The sequence below is a fragment of the Halichoerus grypus genome, chromosome 12 (assembly GCF_964656455.1).
Source record: "Halichoerus grypus chromosome 12, mHalGry1.hap1.1, whole genome shotgun sequence".
Taxonomy (NCBI): Eukaryota; Metazoa; Chordata; class Mammalia; order Carnivora; family Phocidae; genus Halichoerus; species Halichoerus grypus.
The window spans coordinates 66,767,669-66,794,188 of NC_135723.1; the positions used below are offsets into that span (position 1 = coordinate 66,767,669).

The 26,520-nt window shown below is 42.3% G+C and overlaps 1 protein-coding gene across 4 annotated transcripts in view; it reads right to left on the reverse strand.

The window, feature by feature from the left end:
* The window catches only part of ELMO1 (engulfment and cell motility 1), a 512,699-nt gene that overhangs the window by 283,232 nt on the left and 202,947 nt on the right, over positions 1–26,520 (reverse strand). The gene's annotated exons all lie outside the window — the stretch shown is intronic.

The following is a 26,520-nucleotide window of genomic DNA, read 5'->3' on the forward strand; positions in this document are numbered from 1 at the left end:
GAAGGGAGTTCTAAAGATGAAATAGCGGGGCGGGGATGACATAGAAGAAGAGGTGTGGAAGGGAAAAAAGAAAGGAAAGAGGGAGGAAAAACCCCCAGCACTTCAAACATCAGAAAAGAAACAAAGAGGGAGAAAAATGAGAAGAAAAGGACAGAGAGGAAAGTAAAAAAGAACTAAAGGTCAAGTAGGTTTTGAGAATGAGCAGATTAATAAAATGATTATCACTTCCAAGTGCTGAATATGGCCTTTAGAGCAAGCTGTCATTTATGATCATCACCTCACCCACTACAAATTAGTGACTTCCCAGAGCTCTTTAAATTTGTTCAGCAAAGGGATGCCTGGGTGGCTCAGTCAGTTGAGCATCTGACTCTTGATTTTGATCTTGAATGTCATGATCTCAGGGTCGTGAGATTGAGACCCATGTGGCGCTCCTTGCTCAGCGGGGGAGTCTGCTTGAGATTCTCTCTCTCCCTCTGCCTCTGCCCCTCCCCCTGCTCTCTCTCTCTCTCTCTCTCTCTCTCTCTCTGGAATAAATAAATAAATCTTTAAAAAATTTTTCTTCAGCAGATTTTCAGAGTGTCTGATTGGAATGGGATAACAATGGTCACCCACCACATCATCAGGATACACAGTAAGTCCTCCCCTTAGGACAAGTGAAATCAAAGAGATGTTGGGAAAGAGGACCCCGCCCTGGAGTGGTATCCAGGATCACCTTCAAACACATCTCTTAACCCTACAGGGATGCTTTGCTTTCACTCTCCTCCACGCCCAACTCAAAACAAAGGACTTTAGGACCTGCCTCTATTCTCCACGCAGAAGAATGTAGCTACATTTAATTGCAAGTCAGACTGTAATTCTGGAAAATGATTTGCCAGAGCAGATTGAGATTTGGGCAAGACATAAAAGAAAACTTTCAAATGATATTTTGAATGATATACAGGAGACTAAAGCAGGTTTTAAAATAGTTTTTGAATATTGTTAAGAATATATCATTTTAGTCACCAGGAATAATTTCAGTACACACTACAGTGGGCTAGACAAATGAGTTTCAAAATGGCCTTTCACAAGCCAATGATTTGACAAGCTCCCCAAGACTCAGTGCCTGCTTTACTTTCACTATTTCACTAAAAGACATCTTTCAGAATCCCAACGACAATATCACAGAAGAAGGCTGCTTCCAAAATAGGCTTCCTTAACATCACTTCATCCCAGGACATTGACAAAGTGCCTCCTTATAAATGACATTGTGTTAAAAACAAACACAAGCAAAACACAGCATTGATAGAGCCTAAGAACCACGAAAATCTTCAAGCACTTTGGTTAGTGACCTATCACAATGAAGTAATTGGAAAGGAAAGACGAACGCTTTAAGAACGAAGATACACAATAGAATATTGTTTATAAATAGAAAAGCACTTCAACATTCATGTCCAGCAATTGAAAATATCTAAATATATGGCAATGTGTCAACTCAATGAAATAAACAGTCATGAGGATGATGGCAAGGGAGGGTATGAAAAAACCTTTATGATATAATGCTTCAAGTAAAATATAAAAGAATCTGTCCTTTAGGTCTACAATGAAGTCAACATTTACATATGGAGTGAAAACTAGAAAGAAACAGAACAAAAATAACCGGTTCATTGTTATGAGAACACGGAACTTATTTTTCTTTTGTTTTCTTATTACTGTTGGGCTAGCGTTCATGCAATAAACAAAAATTGAAAGAAAAATTAAAGAAGGAAAGAGGCAAAAACAGTTCACAGCTTTTAGAAGAATATACAATCTACGTCAGACAATACTGACATGGACCAACGTGGGGTACACAGCTTAATGAGAAAGTCTGGAGATGGCACAGCAATTAAAAATGGTAAGGAAGAAGAGTAGATGTATATTCCAGTGGGGAAACAGACCCACTCATGCAAACAGACACCGCATGTTAAAAACTAGACAGAACGTGGAAGAGTTCTCAGTGGAACTGAAATTAAGAGCTTCAAGGAATTTAAAAAGATCACCTTTCCAATTAGAAACTTCAATAATCAGTCCTCTAAACACGGCATGTTCTAGCAGGAGACTGTGAGCTGCAGGAGATCTGAGATGTTCTTTCCTCTGCCCCATCAGAAAACCTTCTGAACATATGTGACTTATGACACCTCATGAAACTCAACTCTGTGGTGATGGCCACCAAACACAATCATGCATCATGCGAGAAATATTAGCAATTACATGCATCATCTGCGAGAGAAAGTGCAGAGAAGTGGCATGGAAATAGTGCTTGTTCTGAGAGTTCTCATACTTCAGAGCTAATTAAATTTCTTTTCTTTTCTTTTTTTTTTTTTTTGGTTTCCCAATTGGAAACATAGGTAATTAGTGATAGTCAAGCTTCACCATAATAATTCAGAATGTGTTCTGGGAGCCATAATTAGAATTAAATCTTAGGAAGTAAACAAGGATGGCCTTCCTTCTGAAGATTAACTTTATTTTTAAAATGTATCTATTTGTTTTCTTTTGTTATGTGTTTTATTTCTGTCACTCCATGTTCGAGAGGACATCACGATAAAAGTTTTTTCAAGTGTGCCACTAATTAGAGGAAGCTTGAGAGTGACAATTTCACTTAGTGCTGGTCATGCACTGACGATGTCTGTGGGTTACTTAGGTCCTTTCTCACTTGGACTTACTGTTTAATAGTCACTATAAACTAGGACCTAGAACGTTCATGAGTGGAGGGACATGAGATAAAGCCACACCCATGTGATTCTTTACATTTGAAGGGGAGGTTTATATTAGGATTAAAATCAGCGTCCTGAAAAAAGGAAACAAAAAACCACAGATTTGAGCCAAACAAACACCCTCTCTGAAAGTCCAAGTTTGGCTTCAGTGGGGGGTCCAGAGCCACGGAACTCACTCATTCAATCACTTCTACTCCTCATGCAAGATTTATTCCCATGTATGAGTCCCAGTTCACTAAAAATCACCTTAAAAGAAATCTCAAGATTTGGTATGTTTTGTCCATGACTCTCTAAACACTTTACAAAGCGGCATACCCATGCTTTTCAGGTGGAGTTGAAAGTATTTGAGAAAGAGGGAGTGACACTGATTTGATTTTCTTTCATGGACAGAGCCCACATTATACAGAACACTTAAAGTGTTCTAGGGATTTTGCACGAACAATCCAGTAACTGATCCACAACATTCCATTTTTAAAAAGTTAGTACCATAAAAAGATATTTAATACTGCAAAACAGAGGAAGAAAACAAGAACATTTCAAAAGTCAACAAAGGTAACATGCATCCCCCATATGATGTGATGAGAATGGCACGTCACCTCTGTTGTAATCTTTCCAGAAAGCCGTAATCCCAGCCTTATCATGAGAAAATCTCAAACCCAAATTGAGAAAAAAATTCTACAAAATATCTGACTAGATCTTGGAAAAAAAGTGTTAAGGCCATTATAAACAAGGAAGTTTATTTTATATATATATATATATATATATATATATATATATATATATATATATATATAAACTGGGAAGTAACCATAGGATGGAGAGACTAGGAGACATAACATCTAAATGTATTCCGGGATCCTGGGAAAGAGAAAGGACATTAGTGGAAAAACTGGTGAAATCCTAATAAACTCTGTAGTTTAGTTAATATCTAATATACCGACATTAATTTTTAGTTTTGATATATATGCTATGATTATATAAGACATTAACGTTGGGAGAAGCTCTGTGAAGGGTTAGGTAACTCCCTGTACTAGAGTTGCCACACTTCTGCTAATCTAAAATTATTTCAAAATTAAAAGTTTAAAAGCTAAAGGCAACAACACAGGAATTTTCCTTTGTGGGAACAGACTAGCCAGGGGAGTTTTGTCCATGTGACTTAAAAATAATCCAAATTTATTTTTTTAAAGATTTTATTTATTTATATGTCAGAGAGAGAGAGCACAGGTCAGGAGAGGGGCAGAGGGAGAAGCAGGCTCCGCGCTGAGCAAAGAACCTGACGTGGGACTCGATCCCAGGACCCTGGGATCATGACCTGAGCTGAAGGCAGATGCTTAACTGAATGAGCCACCCAGACATCCCAAAAATAATCCAAATTTAATCTGCATTAGTTTTTTTTTTCTTCATTTCAACCTTTAAAACAAAAGCCAATATACTTTTGAGAAAAGCTGAGTTATCAAACACATCAGGATAGGAAAAGGAAAAGCAAAGATTTGGGAGAGGCTGGATAAAAGGAAGAGATAAGAATAGAAAGGCAGACCTGTACGTCTGAAACAAATAATACATTATATGTTAAAAAAAAAAAAAGAAGAAGAAGATAGCAGGAGGGGAAGAACGAAGGGGGGGAAATCGGAGTGGAAGACGAACCATGAGAGACTATGGACTCTGAGAAACAAACTGAGGGTTCTAGAGGGGAGGGGCGTGGGGGGATGGGTTAGCCTGGTGATGGGTATTAAAGAGGGCACATACTGAATGGAGCACTGGGTGTTATACGCAAACAATGAATCATGGAACACTACATCAAAAACTAATGATGTAATGTACGGTGATTAACATAACATAATAAAAAAAAAGAATAGAAAGGCAGAATCACTTCCCTGGGTCTGTACAAATAACTAATAAAATAGTCATAAGAAATTAGCCATGTATCAAAATTGACATAGTTGATTTGCTTTTTATTCCTGGGGTAGTAACATGTTTTTGCCCCGCAGAGGGAAATTATACAGCCAGGGAAATGAACTGCTCCATCCTCCCCGGACGGGGTGCAGGAGCCCACCAGGCAGCCTCAAGTACGCTTCGCCATGCCCTAGAAGACTGACTTAATTATCTTAACAATTTACATCGCAAATTGTCATTTTCTCATTCAACATCTGACAAGTGAATGAACATCCGGTAAACTCCATTTGGCTCCGTGATATCAAAGAACAATGATTTTAACATAGAGGGCTCACAACGTGATTCTCACTCACTGCCTTCCAGTCTTGAAGCCATAAACCTCCTGCTTAATGACTTCTGAATCCACATGGCGACAGATTTTCGGTTGTCCCAGGGAAGGTAAATCTAATTCTACCACCATAGCCCACAGGGTTAGGGCATCTTCATGATGTAAGGTTAAAAAAAGTGCCAACTAAACACAACAATGGGTTTTTGAAAGAGTCATATGAAAAATGATGTTTGTAAGTCTAGCATTTGGAAGTCAGGACTCATTTTTCCATAGGGGATGGTATAAAATATATTAAGAATTTGAATCTAATCACGAAAAGTATTAGCAAATTCAAATTGAGAGACAATATACAAAACAACTGGCCAGTACTCTTAAAAAAATGTCAAGGTCAAGGAACAGAAAGAAAAGCAGAATTGCTCCAAATTAAGGGAGAGCAAAGAGGATGGCAACTAAATGTAATGTATGACTGTGGGTTGGATCTGGATTGGGAAAAAATGAAGCTATGAAAGCTATTTGATGAAATTCGAGTATTTACCAATGTTAAATCTTCAGATTTTAGTAGTTGTATCATGTACCCTTATTAGTATGTAAACATACATACTAAAGTATTTAGTGGGAAAGAAACAATGTCTCCAACATGTCCTCAGATAGCTCAAGGGGAAAAAATGTATACATATATACATTTTGTGTGTGTGTGTGTATACACACACATACATATACATATATATACACATATATAATATAGGTGTGTATCCTATATTTAATAGACAATACATATCATACCTATAATACATATATTACATACACATATGTATGTATATTGTAAATGTGTGTGTGTACATCTAGAGAGAGAGAGAGAGAATAAGACCACAGAGCAATGAGAAAATGTGGAAAAAGGTAAACATTATAACTGAATCTGGCTGAAGATTATGCAGGAGTTCCTTGCAGCATTCTTGTAACTTTTCCCTAAATTAAAAATTCTTTCAAAATAAAGGGTTAAAAAATATAATGAGTTTTTGGAACTAGATAGAGGGGCGGGCTGTCCACTGTGTAATATACTAAATGAATTATTTACTTTAAAGTGGGTTAATTTTGTTATGTGAAGTTCACCTCAATAAAAATAAAAATAATAATGAGAGTCCCAGGAGAGTCCCCAGGATCCATAATTCAGGGGCCACAGCTGCTCAAACTCAACATGGAAACAAGTAGCGGACCTCAACTGTTAACTGGCAAGCTATAAACATACCCAGTGGCCACGGGGAGCCCACCTCAAACAAGGGTCAACTTCTTGCCCTAAGAACTCCATCTCAGAGCATACTCTTAGGTAGGCTCAGCTGCTGAGAAAAGGATACCCATGTCTGGCCCTTGCAGGGACTGTTCCACAAGGTGGCCCCTGGTAGGTCACTCCAGTTTCACGTTCCAGCTTAAATAATTTGACATTACCCAAGGTCACTTGATTTTATACTCCCAGATTTTATGACCTTTGAATCTCCCTGCATCAGCCAGGCTTTTGACAAAAATACAAATATATTTACAGAGAAAAGAGGCCAATTTCTATGAAATTGAACTGGGAGGTATATATAAAGACAATTATACACAGAGCATAATACCATGTTCTACCTGTAAAAAACTCCTCTTTGAATGAAAGAACACAGGAATGCATTATAACCCTCACGGTCCCACAGGTAATAAGTGGCTAAATTGGGGTTTGAATGCAGGTTGGCTGACTCTAAAATCAGCACTTCGGATGGTGGGCTTTACCAAAAGTGCTAGAACCCCGTAAAATGCCTTCCAACACTGCAGCGTTTCTTTAGGAAAATAAAGTTTGAGACATACATCGAGCACAGCAGCTATGGCAAAGGGAATAGGTACTCTCAGTAGAGGAAAGAACCCTACATACACAGCTCATCCCTTCACATAAAGTACGAAATATTTGGGTGTGTGTGCTAACATACGAAGAGTATTTCTTCCTTTTCATTGCCCTCCTCAAAAAAACAAAAAACAAAACAAACCCATTGACAACTGGCTTGCATTCACTTTGCCTAATTAAGGTTGGGTGGTCAGGCTTGGAGGACAAGAGGTGAAGAGCTACCAGGTTTGGGGTGAGCTTGATGACAGTACTGCCCTCTCCCCCACATGCTCATGAAGTAGGAAATTGTGTGAGGATGCTGCCCCCTGCTGGCAGCATGAAGCAAGCAGCCTAACAGAGACCAGATTTTCTCACCCTCTCCCTAGTTTTGTAACACTGGCCACGCATCTTACACCTGGTGTGTTTTCTACACTGGAAAGTAGCATAAGCAGATTCATGATAACAATCTGGAGCTTTTCACTTGCACTCTGCTGTGTCCTTGAGAGTGAACGAGAGAGACAGCATAACAGCTCTCAAATTGGAAGGAGGGGTATGTATAAGATCCATCACGTATTTTCATAGCGGGAAAAGGTTAAAAATTATTACATGGCAAGCTGAATCAACCACTCTTGCCTACAACTACTTTCTCATTTGCATTCCTGAGTTCCCTCAACCTTTTATTTCAGAGAGGTACAGCATGGTTTAGTGCCAAACAACAATGGCTTGGGTGTGAGACAAAATTATCACTGAATCCTGGGGTCACTTCTTACTGTCTGGGAGACTCTGGGCAGGTTCTCTAACCTCAGTATTTTCAGAGAGAAAATAAGGGGCCAACTATCTATTTCACCAGGTAGTTGCGAAGACTGAACGAGGAAAGTATGTCAAACACCAGGAGAGGCCTGGTACGAGATAAACAGGTAGACAAATTTCTAGTTCTTCTTCCCCTCCGCGCCCCCCCCCAACAGGACCGGTGATCCACAAAGAGGGCTTAAACCTCTGCTACTCTCTCTCTTTTCCTTCAAAGCCCTACAAAAGATGTCAAAAGGGCCAACACACAGAAGGTAGATGTAAAATGCGATGACCAAGATGCGTGTGGTAAAAGCAGTCAGTGTGTAGACTCACTTTTATGGCACCATCTTAATGGGGAATATTTTAGGACTGGACCCCATAAAATTGGCCCAGGAGGACTAATGAAGGAATTGAAGCTGCTAACGCCATGGAAGATAACGACATGCGAGTGGAGGAAGGATGGGTCTATTTACAGAGATTGACTCCTTCATTTTCACAGTGATTAAATATATTGTACAAAAATAAAACCTGATTATAAAGAAAAATGGCACATGTTCTGCCATTGTACTCTGTAAACAATATTGTTTCAGTAACCAATATCATTTCTTGTAAATCACCCTAAAGCATTTTCAATAAAGATAACAGTTACGAGAAAAAGGCAAGGGGGTAACAATAGGAGCTGAGTGACCCAAAAGCTTTGTTCATTCATTCAGTACCCATGCATTCAACTCCTATTAGGGAAAGAGATAAGAAAGCCCTGGAAGCTGACCTCGTATTATTCAGGGCCTGGCGAAGAGAGATAAACTAGGAGAGGAGTTGAACTTTGCTCTCTAAAAAGCCCCAGAGGTGTGGACGCGGTATAGAAGTAGCAGTGAGCAGAGAGGGGTCGGAGGCTATGCCAGGGACCCCAGTCCTCAGCTTTCTCACTGCATTCCTTATATTCCAGAATATTTTTATTTCCTCAAGATGAACTCCTTAAAAAAGGAAAAGATGGATTGAAATACCCTATCTAAAACTATGAAGCTCTCAGAAGAAACATGGGTATGTATCTTCAGGATGATTTCTTTTATGACACCAAACACACTCCCAATGGAAGAAAAAAGAAACATCATGAAAATTAAAAAAAACATGTATGCTTCAAAAGACACGATCAAGAAAGTGAAAAGACAATTCACAGAAAGGGAGAAAAAATGTGCAAGTCATATACATGATAAGGGACTTAATCCAGGATACATACAGAACAAAAAGAGAAACAACCCAATTAAAATTGGGCAGAGGATATGACTATTTCTCCAACGAAGATATACAAATGACCAATAAGCCCAGGAAGATGCTCAATAACATTACCCACCAGGGAAATGCAAATCAAAACCACAATGACCACTTCACATCCACTAGAATGACTATCATCCGAAAGACAAATAATATCAAGTGTTGAGAAGGATGTGGAAAAATCAGAAACCTCAGAAGCTGTTGGTGAGAATAAAACTCAGTGTGAACACCTTGCAAAAGCCTGACATTTTCTCAGTGTTTCACATGGAGTTACCATGTGATCCAATAATTCAACTCCTAGGTATACAGCCAAGAGAAATTAAAACATGTCCAAAGACTTTACACAAATGCTCATCTGCAGCATCATTCCTAATAACCAAAAGGAGGAAGCAACTGAAATGCTCATCAACTGACACATAATACATTAAATGTACTTGGGGCACCTACACAGCGCAGTTGGTTGGGCATCCGGCTCTTGGTTTCGGCTCAGGTCGTGATCTCAGGGTCAAGAGATCAAGCCCCGCATCGGGCCCTGCGCTCAGCGTGTAATCTGCTTGAGATTCTCTCTCCCTCTCCCTCTGCCCCTCCTGCTCATGCTCTCTCTCTCTCAAGTAAATAAATAAATCTTTAAACATTTTTTAATTAATTAATTAAATGTGGTATTTCATATCTGTGCTGAGTAGTCTTCTCACTTTAATGGTTCCTAGCACCTTGTGACAAGAAGCTCTGTTCACAACGTTTTTAAAAATAAAATCATCAAAATCTTGTTTCTAATGGCAATTGTTGCTATCATGTGCACAATGCTTCAGGAGTTAAAACCACACACGCGTACATTGTCGCCTCTGGCGTGTAACACCCTTGTAAGGAAGGAGCGTATGTAATCATCACCACTTTGCATGGTAAAAAATAAGGACACAAATCATTCCGAAAGAGATCCCAGTGACTTACCCTCCCAAAAAAGACAATTACCCGAACTCTAAACCTTTGAGAAAAATGAGTCTACCTAACACCTGCTATAACTTAAGGAAGACAGTGGGGGCTCATGAGACCCAAGGACAGAGATAATGAACATTCAGACCTTAGGGAACTGAGGCTCAGAAGCTACGAGAGGAGCCGCTCTCTCTGAGGTGCAAGGGTGTGTTATTTTGGTCATATTCAAAGAGCTGCTCTTCACTACCTTAATGGAATCAGATCCCTATCTAGCCTATGGAATGAACTCCCAAAGGAACGAAAAGACACTTTTCCAGGGAAAAAATGCTTAATAAGTTACTGCTGAACCTTGAAAAAGAAAATAAATGGCCATAGATTTTGGTGAAATAAAGCCAAGTGCATCTTCAGCCCAGGGTTTGATCATTGATAGAGCATATGTAAGTCAAAGTCACCACGCTGGGTCAAATAAGTATGTGACGTTACTGTTACTGTACTCATTCTACATTTTTATTTAAAAGAGAAGCTATTATCAGTTTGGATTGTACGGATAAGCTGGAATGTAAGCCCCTAGGAAAGCTTGAGGGATTTATGTCGCTAGACAGCCTTGGATTCTGAATCTTTCGACAGCCATGTCCCATCATCAGATATCTACATATTTACTTTATTGTTTTGTCCTTCATGTACAAAAAAAAAAGAATGATATTTATCAGAAGCTCTAATAGCAAAGGAAAGAAGAGCAAAGATCAATAGGTTAATATTCTAAACTGCAATCCAGGTGATAAGAAGTCTTCAAATGCATAAAATCAACATTATGCTAAGGACAGACTATTGATCATAAAAAAAAAAAAAACTACTTTGCTCCAAGGTGACACCTTTCATTTGTCCGGTAGGTAGCATGTTGATTAGTCTCAGGTAGATATTAAGTAATAGCAATAATTATCATTTAATAACCCCACGACTAATGCGGAGAACAGAAGTCTCAATATGCTTTCTGCAGGAATTATTTTTATCATCAAAATGTTGTACCTGAGACATGAAAGGAAGAAAATCTCTCATAACGCTCTGTCAGACAAAGCTAAGAAGATACTAAAACGGCAAAATAAGCTCTCCCATTCCAGCGTTTCTCTAGAAACCTTATAAATAAAACCCATTTTGAAAATTTTAAAAACAACCTGTATGATCACAATTTTAGTAAAAGCATATTTATCTATATAAGTATAGAACATATCTGGAAAGATATGCACCAAAATTGTAACAATATTTTATTTATATGTGAAGGAATATGGCCAATTCTTACTTAATCATTTTGGTTATCTATATTTCTGAATTCTCTGCCACAGCCATATCCTGCTTTTAGAATTAGGTTAATTTCAAAAACAACAACAACATAAATTCAGATAAAGTTGTAAAAATGATGTGAATAAAAATCTGCCTCATGGAATGCAGGAAGAATTTTAAAATGGGAAATACAAAGACACAAAATTATAAATGAGGGTTTCAAAAATGTCCTTACATTTGGGCCCAAAAGTCTAATAATCCCTCCTAGGGAAATAATTCTAAATGTGGACCGATAGTTATGCGCGGTATGTTTACTGACTCATTTTTTATAATACGTTTTTTTTAAATCCTTAATTATACAGGAGAAGACCTCAGTAAATTACAGTTCGGTCATTTAATGAAATGCTATTCAGCCACTATACATGATTTCCATCGAGGATTACTGATGACAGTGGAAGTGATATGAAATTGAACAAAGAGTTTCATCTCAACTATGTCAAGAACAGAGTTCACAGAATTAGCAGCAAAGAGAAATGCGAACCAGTAGCAGGGTTTGCCTCTGGAGGGAGGAAATTCAGGTGATTTCTTGTGGTCTCCTGTGTGTTTGCTTAGCTTCTTCGCCTCTGCCTCTGCTCTCTAAGGTTTCCATAATAGAGCCACACCAGATGGAGCAGCAGAGAGAAATCTTGTTAAAAAGTGGAAAGAGAATGTGCATAAGGTCAAAGTACCAAAAGCAAAACCAAATGTTGCAGATATGTGTTCAGATCTGGAGAGGGAATTTTTAGGAGAGATTTGAAGAATTTAACCTGACAAGTAATTATCTGTTTATTACACGTTTGCACCACCACGTCACCACTGCCAAGGACTTTGTGAGCGCTTGTGACTGCCTTCCCCTGGGTTTCTCGACAAGGAAGGAAAAGAACGCAACTGAGTACGGCTCCAGGAGGCCAAGCACACGCAAAAGCTCCTGAACCAGACGGGGTTACGATGCGCAACCCGAAAGATGGTGCTCATCCAACCAAGGCCCCTTGGCTTCCTGTGCTTGGCCGGGCTGGTATTTTCACAGCAATCTCTCTTAAGAGGGAGGTAATTCCTTCTGATACATAAACTGAGTGAAAACAAAAGGCTGTTAGATAAGCAGTAGTGGAAGGCAAAGGGGACAGAGCAGTCAACATCCCAGGGTAGGGATGTGCTCTGCTAAGGCTCAGGGATATGAGGGAATGATGCAAGGCTATAGGCCACCATTCAGGGTGGCTCCCTGCGGGACCGGGAGCTTAAAGGTACGACACTCTTGGTAACCAACAGCCTTATGCTGTATATTCATGCCCAGCACTAAAAATAGGGTAGTACTATATATACGGTGTTGCATCACTAGGAAACGCTAAAACAGGACTATGCAAATGGTCTTTTATAGGAAGAGTATTAATTATGTTTCCCAGCTCTTACAAATAAACCAGAGAGTTCTGGTATTACAGGCTACCTGATTTTCTCTAGCTGTCACTTTGGCTCCTGCTGGTGGATGGGTGCACAGAGGGACTCGTGTGTAAACCCTTAATGCACATGCATAAACATGTAAGCCTAGTACCATGTTCTGCTCAGAAGAACCCGCCTTGGGTACTCAACACAGTTCTAGTCCAAGACACCCATTAGAAGTCCTACAGCATCCTCATGGACACGCAGAGCAAAAAGACTAAGAGGATATGCCCCTAAAGGTCATCTTTATACTTCCAAAGGGAAATCCTCAGCTTTCACCACATCATCTCTTAATTTAAAAATTATCCAGTTTCACCCAAACACCCGAGCACACAATCTTTCATGGCCTGTCATCAAAGGAGCATTTTCTTCACATTTTTCAACCTCTCCCTGCTTGTGACCCATGTCCCTCCTCCTCTTCCACAGCTAACTCACTCTGGTCCCTTTGTTCTTGCTCCCATTCCTGCATGCCCAACCCTGCCCATTCTTGAACCCCACCGCCAATGTCCCCTCCACATAATTTCATGGGTTCCCCAAACAAATTCTGCTTATAATCCTTTTTGGAATTTCAAGGGCACTTTCTACTCTGTATTTTTCTCATATTATACATCAAGTTCCACCTGGTATTACACACACACACACACACACACAAATGCGTCTCCCTTTTTGAATGACAGAATTGCTCACTGATTGATTCATTCATTCACTGAACACACACTTGCCGTATGCCTATCTGATGATCCAGTGTTAGGGACTGTGCTGGGTACAAGGGATGCTATGGTGAGCAAAACAGGAAAGGGTTTGTCCCTCTAGGGAGACATCAGACTGGCAAACAGGTGCTAACAATGGGGGTGCTAGATGCTGAAACAGGAGAAGGTCCTGGACCTCCCATCTGATTCAACTTTTCTAGTCTAAGAACGTAACACATCCCACCAGAATCACAACTGGACTGAGAACTGGAGAGGAGAGGAGAAGAGAGTTCAAGCAGAGGGAATACCATGCACGGAGGTCCAGAGGGATGGGAATTCACTAAGCACTAAGTTCCATGAAGGTCTTGGTTTCTGCCTGGTTCAACTTTGTGACTAGAGGTGCATTGGCACAGTGACTTAAATATAATAAATGCTTGTGAATATTAGTTGCATGGAAAAAAATGAGCCAATTCATGAGTCCCTTATTACTCTACATGCCCCTATTCCATTACTATCAAGGAACTCTACAGGTGCCCAAGAGGGTGCCATCTCTCAGTGACCCACTCCGGCCAGACAGCTGAAATCCAGGGCCACACCTCCTCCCATGCCTTGGATAGCTAGTGTGGGTGCTCAGCCAAGCCCAGCTGGCTGGAGGCGGGGCTCCCTTCATTGCACAGAAAACTGCAGGGCTTTGCAGTGCTTTCCCCAAGTAGCGGAGGAATGTGCTTCCTAATGTACCTTTCCTATCCACAAGGGCTGGCGTGGCTCTTCCCCTAACAGACCTGGTCCCAAATATGCTGTTTGTGGTGGATTCCGCCCCCAGAACAAGAGCTAAACAGCAGGGATCGGCCTCGTCCTGTTCTCCATTCTCCAACCTGTCCTCTTTCCCCCACCGCTCACAAGTGACAAGGAATGGCTGCAGTGTGGGAGAGTCCTTCTGGGGAGCCAAGAAGGAACATACAGGACATCTCAGAGAGCCATAGAGAGGGCTGGATGGTCAAGAGAAGCAAAATCACAATTGCTACGATCAGGTTCCATGAGCAAGAGAAGGCAGAGAATTAAAGCCAGTTTCTGGATTTCCATAAAGTTAGGTAGATGAGCATTCAAGACCTTGGTCATCAAAGCGCTTGCTTCCATTCATTACTCTGTCTTAGTTCTAGAGCAAGGTGAACATCAGTGTGTTAAAGAGAAATCATCTCTGAGCGGAAAAGGCTCCAAATTTGGAGGAAGAAGAGGGGAAGGGCAAAGATAACCCAGAAACAAAACTGATGAAATTCAAATGACTGAAGAACCTCGAGTGAGCGGGCGGCAGCGAAACAAACAGAGAATGGAAACAAGGCCTCTCTGTTTAACCGGAACTGAATCCACAGAGAGTGAGACCTTTCATCTGGCCTTTTCCTTCTTCCTTAAATAGCCAGACAGCACAGCCTAGAGGTTGAGGAGGAGACTGGAGTCAGGCGGCAGTGAGACCCAACACGGGTGCTGCCGCTTGCGGGCCCTGAGCATTTGGAAGCAACTCTGTTTTCAAGAACAAGCAAGCATTACTCTACTTTCTACCCCCAGACAAGGATGTGGACTTGCTCTTGCTGGGTTTGATTTCAGAACCAGCAAAGTCAATGGTCTGTACACATTCCCTTAAAGAAAAGCAAGCAGAGGGGCGCCTCGGGGGGCTCAGTCGGTTAAGCATCTGAATTTGGCTCGGGTCATGATCCCCAGGTCCCGGGATCGAGACCCGCATCAGGCTCCCTGCTTCTCCTTCTCCCTCTGCTGCTATCCCCGCTTGTGCTCTCTCACTCACTCTCTCTCTCTCTCTCAAATAAACAAATAAAATCTTTTGAAAAGAGAGAGAGAGAAAAGCAAGCAGACAGTTGGTGTGCAGTCTTCATTCATGGTGATGTTCTGAGAATGAAAAGGCCACAGTAAGACAAGCATTTGGTGGGTTTCTCAGCCCTGGCAGGACTGGATGGGAGTAGAGAATGTCTCAGCTTTGCACACCCACTCAGTGCTCCTAGAGGCCAGAGAGAGAGCCATGCGGAGATACGCTACATTCACCCATTTCCCCACCTTGTTTCCACTGCAGTCTGTTCCTTTGGCTAAATAACCCAAGGAGTCACAATAAGTTTGCAAGAGTGTCCTTTTCCTGCCAAAACAATGCAGTCCCCTTGGCAGGTTTTTAACCTCGTAAAGCTAAAAAGCCTGATTTTCTTCATTTCCAAAATAGGAAGATGAGTCGCTGTGCCCTTTGCCTTACAGAGATGCCATGAAATACTGCATGGGAGCCATCTGACCCATGCCCCAGGATGCTCCCCAAAATGCTGCTGGTGGTGGGGGCTGCCTGCTGTGGCTGTTTTGTTACGGATCTAAAACCAGTGGAAACCCCAACGGGCCACCTAAAAATCATACATTCTCAGCAGGCTGATCAGTTTGGTAAAAGAAAGCAAAAAGTTAATCAACACCTGTCACCCTTTTAACTATGTGATCTCCAGAACCATCTCAGGAGTGGGAGTCCTTTCTCGCTGGAGAGTCTGGAGGTTTGCAAGAGTCCACCAGAGAACTCCTCCTGCCCACACCCCTTCTCTCCCCTTCAGAATGAACAAGTACAGGAAGTGTGCCAAGATGCCAGAACCAGGACAATTTTTATATAACCGCATTATTCTCAAATTGGTTCTTGTCCCTTCCCATTGGAAAGGTTTTGACAGTCTTCCTACACATACAAAATGTCAGCCCCAGAATTAGAATCCCACGCCACGAAGCCAGTTCCTAGTGTATAAATTACTTCCTCCCAGACATGAAACAGGTCTGGATGGCGTGCTCACACCTCCTCTCCCAAGGTCACATCACACCGAATTCAGAGCCATGAGACACATTGACAATTGGTGACCATTTGGAAAAAAAGGAAGAGAAAAAAATGAAGTCTCCGGAAAGAAAGAATAAAAATAAAAGTCACCCTAACTCCATGGGGAGCTGTTCCACGGCTGTCAAAGCAAGGTCAATGGCAATCACGTAACTGCACCAGGGGTCTCTGGACTGACCCTTTCTTCACCCTCTTGCCTGCACCCCAGAAGAGCCAGGACTGTTCTCAAGGGTGCTCTGGGAGGATCCCACCACGGGCAAAACCATCAGGCCAGGCAACGACAGCAAAGCATGAGGGGAAGAGGTGCTGGATGTTTGCAACAACCCATCCTAGATGCCCAAACCCCGTAAGTGCTCGTTCTATTCTAGACTCTGATCAAATGCTCTGGTTCTAAGCTCAAGGCACTCCAAATGGTTCACCAGGATGGAGTCAGCCAATTGAAGAGTGCTTCCTCCTGTGAGCAGCAAATTTTTTTTATTTATGTTGTGGTTTTGTGCCCTCCTTGCCTTTGAAAATTCTCACAGAAGCAGACTACTGTGACCGACTGGATCCATGAAGACATAGCCATGGACCTGTGTGCTAGCTAGCTAGGTAGAGGAAAAAGAACCACCTCTTCATTAAAGAGGCTCTTTGAAGGGTATAAAATTCCTGCCCTGATCCTCTAGAATTCATGGACTTTGGGATGTGTCACTTCTTAGGGTTAGCTCCGCTTTTGAAGCTACATATTTCTACTCTCTGACCCAGCTGGTTATGGTCAAATGGAGAACTGTCCCAGTCATCCAACGGGGAAAATGCAGACCCTGGACTGATTACAGCCATCAGATCCAAACGGTTATATCAATAATCAGAATTTATTAACATTTTCTCAGTGCCAGGCAAGTTTCTAAGAACTCAACAACTATTAACTCACTAATCTCCATAGCAACCTTAGGTAGGAACTATTACTCTGCCCATCTTAGATCAATTGTCCAAGATCTCACAGCTGATAAGCAATGGAGCTGGGATGCAAAAAGAGGCAGTCTGGCCCAGAGGCTGTGCTCACTAACACTGCGCTACACAGTTTCAAATAAATTTGACTTGTTTATAGGTCACTAAGCCTGCATCCCCCATATATGATCCTCGCACCTGGTGGATGGTGCCCCTTGGCTCCAAAATTCCATGTATAAAGAAAGGATGTCAAAAAGATGTGTACAATACTCAAAGAGGTTATTGGCAAACACTGTTCAATAAGTTGCTTCCTTCTGCCACAGCTGTGTTTCAAAGGGGACAAAGTTCTTGCGGGTTTTAAGCTAAAAATGGAAGGCGAAAGGTTTTGGCTGGAGCAGGTTTTTCTGAACCTTTTTAAAATTACCCCGCTAGGGTAGCTCAGTCGGTTAAGCGTCCAACTCTTGATTTGGGCTCAGGTCATGATCTCAGGGTCGTGAGATCGAGCCCCACATCCGGCTATGAACCGGGCATGGAGCCTGTTTAAGATTCTCTCTCTCCCTCGGCCCCTCCCCTCCCGCTCTCTCTCTCTCTCTCTCTCTAAAGATAAAGTAAATAAAATAACCCCACTAAATACTCCACCTTCTCAAGCACATCTGAATTGCGCCTTACAAAGACATCTTTAGCCTGGAGAGCAACTAATACACATCCCTTTGTTAGGAGCGCCCCCTAGTGACAGAAAACAGATTCGACTCTGCCAGGAGATCTACATGGCCCTTGGGTACACCGGGTGCTGAACAGCAAAGGAGCCGGGAAAAGAGGGAGCAGGGGAAACCTGTTTCCTCACTCAGTTTTCGGTAATCATCCCTATAAAATTTTGCCTTGAGTTAAAATAAATCACAAGAAAAAATACAAGAGGAAGATGAAGCTCAAATATTGTTATGACAAAGACTCATAGTTCGTGACAAAGACTCATAGTTCGTGACAAAGAACCATAGTTCATTTATTTCAAAAAATTTTCTTCTAAAATATTTCCTTTAAAAATATCCAGACATTTCACGAGTACAATTATTCACGTGTCCCTTGTCAGGGAGTAAGGACAGATGTATTTTCACCATCTGCAGGGGGCATCCACAGCAGGTAAGGTAAATGCTGGAGGTTTGGGGGCTGATTCTGAGATGGGATTATATCCCTGGCTCCCACTGCCCCTTTGAGCCCCCGCCCCTCTGCTAGGGTGGGGATGAGGGGAATAACATGGCACAGATGTAAATCGCTGACTTGATGGAAACAGGAGGGACAACACATGTTCCGTGGCAAGAGAAGGGCAGAGGAAAAGAGGGCCCACCCTCCGCCTCCCCTGGTGAGAGCTCATGCTGGGGCTGCCCCTGCAAGTCACCCTGCACCCGTTTTGACTGTCCTTCCCCAATCGAGCCAGAGAGCAAAGCAAGATCAGGGAAGAAAAGATCTGCAAGTATTCTGCATGGAACTTCTTGATGGTCTCTCTACAGCGTTAGGAAGCGTGATGACACTAACCCAAGAGAGAGGTGGCCCCACAAGGCTGCACCAACCCGAAGAGCCCACCTCACAGGAGCTCTGTCCCAGTCATCTGCTCTGCTGGGGTCACTGATGGAAAATACAAACCAATACATGATCTTCCTGGGTTCGGCCAGAGAGATCTTTCCAGAGCTAACTTCTCCCCTTCTACATGTACAACAACAACAAAGCTATGGTCTCCGCACTTAAAACCAAAGGTGAAGACAGTGTGTGCCATGCTCTGTAGCATTTAACCATAGACATCCACAGAAGACATCACAGAGCCCACCCTGGACATGTAAGGACAGGACAGTGGTGATCTCTTCACCTGTAAGGAAGGAGTCCCTTGAAAGACGTGACTCCTACTCGCCAGTCAAGGAAATGAGCAACACAACTGTCTGCAACTTTTTGCCTCAACTATTGGCAGCCTCAGAGAATGCCCTCGGTTGACTGGTTCCTTTCCGAATCCGTCTTAGAGCAGTCTGTTGGCGTGAGGAATGTAAAGGCAGAGATAAAAGCAAAAAATTATCCATAAGCCTCCACAAGGCTCAAGTACTTTCTGTCATCAAGGCAGAAGTCTCAACGACATCTTTGAACATATAACTCAGGAAGTGGTTACTTAAAAGCAAAAGTTGAAAAATGATTCTATAAGATTCTATTCACCTGAGAAATGTATATCAAGAATCAGCTCAGGGGTGCCTGGGTGGCTCAGCTGGTTGAGGGTCTGACTCTTGGTTTCAGCTCAGGTCATGATCTCAGGGTCACGGGATCGAGCCCCCTGTCAGGCTCCAGGCTCACGGAGGAGTCTGCTTCAGATTCTCTCTCTCCCTCTGCCCCTCTCCTCCTGTTCGCTAGCTCTCTTTCTCTCTCTCTCTCTCGCTCTCAAATGAATAAATAAATATTTTAAAAAGAAAGGAAGGGAAAAGAAAAGAGAAGAAAAGAAAAAAAAAAGAAAAGAAATCATCTCAGACTTCCCCAGACAGCTTTGTACCCCATTCCAACAATGCTGGTTTACTAGGACTCCACTGACCACTCGTACCCCCTCCAGGTTATTGCAGCACCCATTTTAATTATGTGTATTTTTAACTCAAAATACATTATTACTGTTGTTTCTACAGTCAATATTCATTTAGCTGTTCCATTTCCAGTGCATTCTTTCCTGCATATCCATGTTAAGACAGAAGATAATACTAGATGTACAAACTATTGTACTTCATATAGAAGACCTCCATGACAGCATAAGGAAAAAGAATTGAGAATGAAAGTCAGATATATAGGTACTAGATAAAAGCTCATCTGCCATGAACAACAGACAAATCTCAATTAACAGGGAGGCCAGCTGGGCACCTTAGAGTGTTCCTAGCCCCTGAAAGGCCCCCATGAAGGCTAGAGGACCACCCCCCCCGAGGAGATCCTAAGGCCCCTGTTTTGGTCCTACAACTTCTTGCTCTGCGGACTGATAAGCACAGCTGCAAGGTGACTGGGTGTCCTGGTGGCTGTCTGTCCAAGTTTGGGGGCAGGGTGAGGGTGGAGGGGTCTGGTTGGGAGTCAATGGCTGTGGTTTTGCGCCATCTGGTGGCTGATTCTGCTCCAGCTTCACTAATAACGAATCTCCCAGCTAGTTTACACCCTGATGGAGCAAGAGTAGAAATGGTAAGGACTGGGGCTTTGCTGCATTTCAGATGCGGCCAGGGGGTGTGTGATCAGAATGGACCAGGCTGCAGCGTCCATGAAGCAGAACATAGAAGACCGGGTTTCAAGGAACAGGCACGCGCAGTATCTGCCTGCGAATTTACCACCACGCAGGCGTCTCAGTCACTGACAATCCCTCACCAACATCCCCCAGGGGTCTCTCAGGTGGAAGGAATCGTCTGGGGCTGGATGGATTGGCAAGGATTGGCCAGAGCTTCCTGGAAGAACACCCCAGCCCACACTGGGACCTCCTGAATTCTGTGTGGCTAAAACTTGGAGAATTTCAATAAACGACAGTTTAAAAAAACATTTGTTGTCCTTTTGCTTTGATGAACTATTGTTTATGGGTCACATATTTTACTATTTGAAAACAAAGTGCTTGGTTAGGAATACTATCCTAATTATTAAATCATTCACATGGGAAAAAAGCTGTTTTACCTTGTGGTTACCAGAGGTGGTTTGCTGCCAACAGTGGGGAGGGGTGAGGAGCACCACACAATCAGATCAATGTCAAAATTCACTTTCTACAATTCCCACACATGTACTCTGGATTCTTACTAACACTGTCCTTGGGCTCCAAGGGACTGAAGCACATTCTCAGCAACAAAACCCTTATGAGGAAGTCCCGTCAGGAATGATGCAGAAATATAAGCCAAGCCCACCAGAGGCAGGGTCCTCCTCTGAAGTCAGCTTCTGACTTCAAACAAATGAGTCAAATCCCAGGAGGGTGCCATGCTCCCCCGTGACCATGCTGAGCAGTGTGCCAGGCACTGGGCAGAGGCCCTGCTACACCGCGAACACCTGTCAGCCAGTCAATGGTGGGCTTTCTCTTCCCCACTTAGCACACACAGACCACAGGGCTAGGAGGGAATGAGCCTGGCACCGCCTGGGACTCTCCTCTCCAGGGCTCACCCCTGACTGAAGGCTCCCCAAGCATTCAGAGTACAGTCTATTCTGCTTTTTCCCTGCAGCTATGTTCTATGAAGTCATCGCAAATCCCGAGATAATGAATACCGAGCCATTGCTTCCGAGGGGAGATACGGGGTGAGGTGACTTCCGGTCTCTGGTCACAAGACTCGGTCAATCAGTCGATACATAACCTTGTTTTATGTATTTTTTAAAGACACCTTATTTAATATATATTGTTGGTTCATTAACACTGAACTCACAGCAACGACACTGTCTGCCCGACCTGAGTTTATCTCGCACACGTATTTCCCCCATAAGGCACATTCTGGCTCCATGTACTTATGAACATCAAGCAGCACTTTAGAACTATGCTTGGGGACCACTTTAAACAGCAATACCACCAACACAAAGCACATATTTCAAAAACCAAGGCCCTGGCTAGCCTATGAAAAGGACTCCCATTTACAGTAGGAGAGCTGAAAGGAGAAGGCAGAGCGTCCCCTTGTTTTGACCTCATGTCTGCAAATGACTACAAAGGCACCATGAGTATTGATTTACAAGTAAGTTTTAGTGAATAGCTGGATTTGCAAATACGGAATCCATGAACCGTGAGGATGGAGGATTGACTGAATATTTCAAACCCCTTTGATTTTAAAATTCTCTCTAATCTGTCCTCACTTGGAAAAACCAACTCTACTTCTCTCCCCGTGAACCTAAAGGTCAGCCCTCGACACACGTTTGCGGTGTCCCAAGCACACAACTTTCTTTCATCAGTAACTCGTATTTTCAACCACAAATTTTCTCGCCATCCTCCTGGCACAACTTACAACTCTCACACCCCCCAACACTGCCTGTCACAGGGTCATGGGACACCGTGTGATGCTCAATAATAATATCAATAGTTATTATAACATGAGCATAACTGCATCTAAATTCCTAGTCTGCTTACTCCGTGCCAGGCACTCTTCTGTATGATTTACAAGTATCTAATAATTTAATTCACATAACAAATTTATTGACTCTTATATCCCCAGATTAAAGATAAGGAAACTAAGACATGAAAATGTCAAGTAATCCGCCCAAGGAATCAACCCTAGGCAGCCCGAATTCAGAGCCCAAGCTTAATGCCCATGTTACACTCACAGTTACGGTTAGACCAGGAGGCTTCCTCCTGTGTTAGGGAAACAGGGATGGGGATGGAGATGGAGGAAGACATGGATAAATATGCATCTCACTTCATCCCCTGCCATCTGTATTTGAAAAAAAATATATTAAAATGACACCATGCACCGCATATGCAATTACGTATAATTATACTTGCGTAAAGATGCATAATTACCTTCTATCATCTGGGAAGTAGAAAATCCTCTAAAAATTTTAACATGCATCTGTATTAGTCATTTCTTAAAATTTTTTGTATTCTCTGATCCTTTGATACCTTGGAGGAACTGCCCTTCCCAGGGTTAGCTAATTCCTAGAGATAGGAAGCATGCGTTTCATATGCCAACTCGCCAATCCAGATCGCAAACCCCAAAGGATCTCCTTTATCAGGGTTTTGCGCTCTGGGCCACTGTCCCCTGGCCCCCATCACCACAAGGCTGACAGCTGGGGGCAGCGTCTCTGCTCCCAAGACCACTGAGATTATTCAAACTGGCCAATCCTAAACCTGCTTCCTCTATCTTGCCTTGCTTTTCCATGGAAACCACAACAAAGGCTCTTATCCACGTTTCCCCCCCACTCCCTCTGCCTCCTGACCCCCCCCCCCCCCAGTGCTTGTCCACATGCCCTCTGTGGTGTGGCACGCTCCCTCTCTTGAGAACTATGAGTAAATACATTATCTTTTCTCCAGATGGGGTGCTGGCCTCGACCATGCCGAAACACAATCAAACCTACACTTTAAAAGAGAATCTTAATTCTGAAGTCATCTTTTTCTCATGACCTTTTTTCACTTCCACATTTTAGTCACTTTTCTCTTTTAAGACAATCTGAAAATGTTAAGGGAAATATTTATCAAAACTTCTCATATTAAAATATACTGTTCAGAAACAGTTTCTTTTAAAAATGAGTTTATTGGGGCGCCTGGGTGGCTCAGTCGGTTAAGTGTCCGACTCTTGATCTCAGCTCAGGTTTCGAGCTTTCAGCTCATGTCTGAAGCTCAGGGTCGTGAGTTCAGGCCCTGCGTTGGGCTCCACGCCCAGCACGGAACCTACTAAATTGATTGATTGATTGATTCATTCATTCATTCATTTAAAATGAGTTTATTTGGGGCCCAGTCAAGCTAAAGGAATGGGAAAGAAAAGGCATTTAGGAAAAAAAAAAAAAAGTCTTGTCCAACTTCAACATCTGCCTTGGTTCGAGAGAGACCAGAAAAATGAACTACAGATATGTCCTTTGTAAGGACCGTCCAACAGACTGGACGAATAGAGAAGCTACCAATTTGACATTAAGACAAACTCTGAAGGGTTTCTGGCCAGGAACGCAACTCTTCAGAGCATGAAAACCATTTTGCACAGTTCTTGGTCATTATAATCAACAAGGTACAGTTTAATTCAGGCATTTCTCTAGTTTTCAAAATAAAGTCATTCTAAATATGGGAATCTGCCTTCCGTCACCCTGAGAAATGCATGCACGCTTGCCTTCTGACTTCCAGTAAGAACAGTATCATCCCAGACAACCCTGACCCCTCCTCCCGCCGGGGCCCCTGCAAGTCTGTTCGGCAACTAGAGAATCATTAACCGAGAGATCTTAGAAGATTAAGCAGCTTTGTTTTACAAGCAGGTGCTTTTCTGTGTTATGACTAGCTGTAACACGCCATTTAGCCACTTTAAATTGAGATTTCAGAATTATTTCATCAGAAAAACCTGCTCTGTTGGGAGGCTGTGCTGAGAAGGAATGTAAGGCCATCTGCCTTCTGAAAGGTATTGTGCTTTATTATCCTTTAACAACTGTTCTGCTCGCTTGTTGGAGCAACTGCCCCTTCTACTTTGCAAAACTGAAAAGGCTGCCTGTGATTTCCAGATATGTGCTCTCCAAAAAGCAAGGAAGAGAAGTACTCTTTGCTGGGTACATCCTCCATTCCAGACGCTGTGCCAGGCACTAACAGACGATCTTTGATGACCTTCCAATGACCCTGAAATAGATGGGTAGCTGCACAACCGAGGAACCTGATGCCCGAACAGGTTCAACAACTGGCGCGCTGGCCCAATGGCTGGGAATTAGGGAAGATGGAATTAAAATCTAGGCCCACTCGCCTCCAAAAATTTGTCATTTAACACTTCCTGGGCACTGCCTACTCGGGAGACGGGAAATGAGAAAGAACAATCTTCATCTTACGAATTGAATTTTCCTTCAATGAGATCCAAAAATTATCCAAACCTCAGTTGCTCCTAAAGGAGGCAACAGGAAGGAGTTCATGCAGGGAATAGGCAAGATTATTCCTCTTTCTGTGCATCCGGACAGCTTACAGCACCTAGAGATTTTATGGCCAGATACCGGCACCCCGCCAGCTTCCAGCGTTTTTGCACAATGGTCTCTAGGTGGCGCAATGAGCGCATGATTCCATTTACTGAGGCTTGTCTATTTCTGGCTGACTGGACTTGTAAAAGTGAAAATCTGTGCTCATCAAAGCTGTTGGAAATTTTCCACCATTAGAAATCATTACTAACTGGTCTTTCCAATTTCTCAACTCTTCTGATGCAAAATCGTGGCCTGGGAGAAGTTTCAGGGAAAGGACTAAAATTGAAAACTAAAAAAAAAAAAAAAAAGAAAAAAGAGAACCATGAAAAAATAAAGGAAACCAACACTCTCTTTTTGGTTATTCTAGGTTCCAGGTCTTTGCTTTTTCTAAAATGACTTTTCAAGTCCTTTGAAAGGAGGCCACATAAGAGCTAAAGCCTTAAAACCACATCGAATTAGCTTTCAGTTAAAAAATACACTGTTCTTCCTGAACTACTTGAAGCAGAACACTCAGCAGACGCTGAAAACTAAGACGGAGATACACTCTAATACTGAACTGCGGAAGGAATGAACAACGTGTTAACATAGATGGAGCTACACGAAGAAAAGTCACTCAGACTTTGGCTCATGAAATACCCTGCTGATTTCACACAGGACTAGAACATGAAAATAAAAAGGGAGATGTTTCATGCCTCCTGCCCCAATTACATATACCCTTCCTAGAGATCTGTAATAATCCCAGGAACCTGTAATAATCCGAATCCCAGCAAGTGTTCTTCCCCCAATGTCCCCTCTTTCCTCTGTCCTTCAGGTACACAGCCAGGAGGAGAAATGACACTGTGCATTCTGCAATTGCCGCCACCTGGGACAGAGAGACACAGCGAGTCCTGGGGCACTATGAACCAAGAACTAGAGTTTTGCCTTTTCTGCACAGTTCAAATGCACTGGAAATCCAGGTGGTAGCAGAAGAAGACAATGAAATGGGAGTAACTCGGGCATTCCCTACCCCCAGGCTCTCCACTGGGACAGGGTATCAGAATCAATTGGGAGCATTTGGAAATACACATCCCTTGATCTCCTTCCAGGGCATTTTGATATGACTGGACAGCAAGAGAGATTGGGTGATTTTGCGAGGCTTCCCACATGATTTGGATAGGCCTTGTTCAACACACAAAAGTAAAACCTGGAAAGAACTGGGTGGGGAGGGAGGACGTGAGCTACATCCACATTCATCAGCTATATCCCTGATAAACGGGCTCTGCTAACACACAGATGGGTGACAGCAGGGCTGGGACCACCTGTTAGCCTTGACCATCGACACACATCAAGTACAGGGAGCTCTCACCTGGTCCCTTGGCCAAGAAACTTTGTGCTAAAATTCTAAAAAATAGATTCTACTAAAAAATTTAAATGGAATGTCAAGATATGAAATATGATTATATAAAAATGATGTCACAGTACCTCTGTAAAGTTAAGTTGCAAAGCCGAATACATTTGACAAGTATTCTTATTAGAAAAGACATATTAAGACTATCACCATAAAAACAATAACTTACCAGATTTATTTATTTATTTATTTATTTTTTTAGTTTAGGAAAGATTGGAGAGGTTAAAAAAATAGTCACTCTGATCCATTGGGCTAATGTGGAAATGACTCAGTGTGGAAAGCAATTTGGTAAATATCAACAACCTTAAAAAATAAATGCCATAGAAATGACAGTCCCACAAATTTATCCTAATAATGTGATTGCGGATGCACGTAATTACCAGGTGACAAAGATGCCAATTTTAGACTTATTGGTAATTTCAAAACATTGAATTACTCAGCAAAAGGGTTTGGTTAAATACACTGTAGTCCATTCAAAAAATGAAAAACTTCTCAGTAATGAAAAACAATACATGTTAACTAATGTGGAAACATT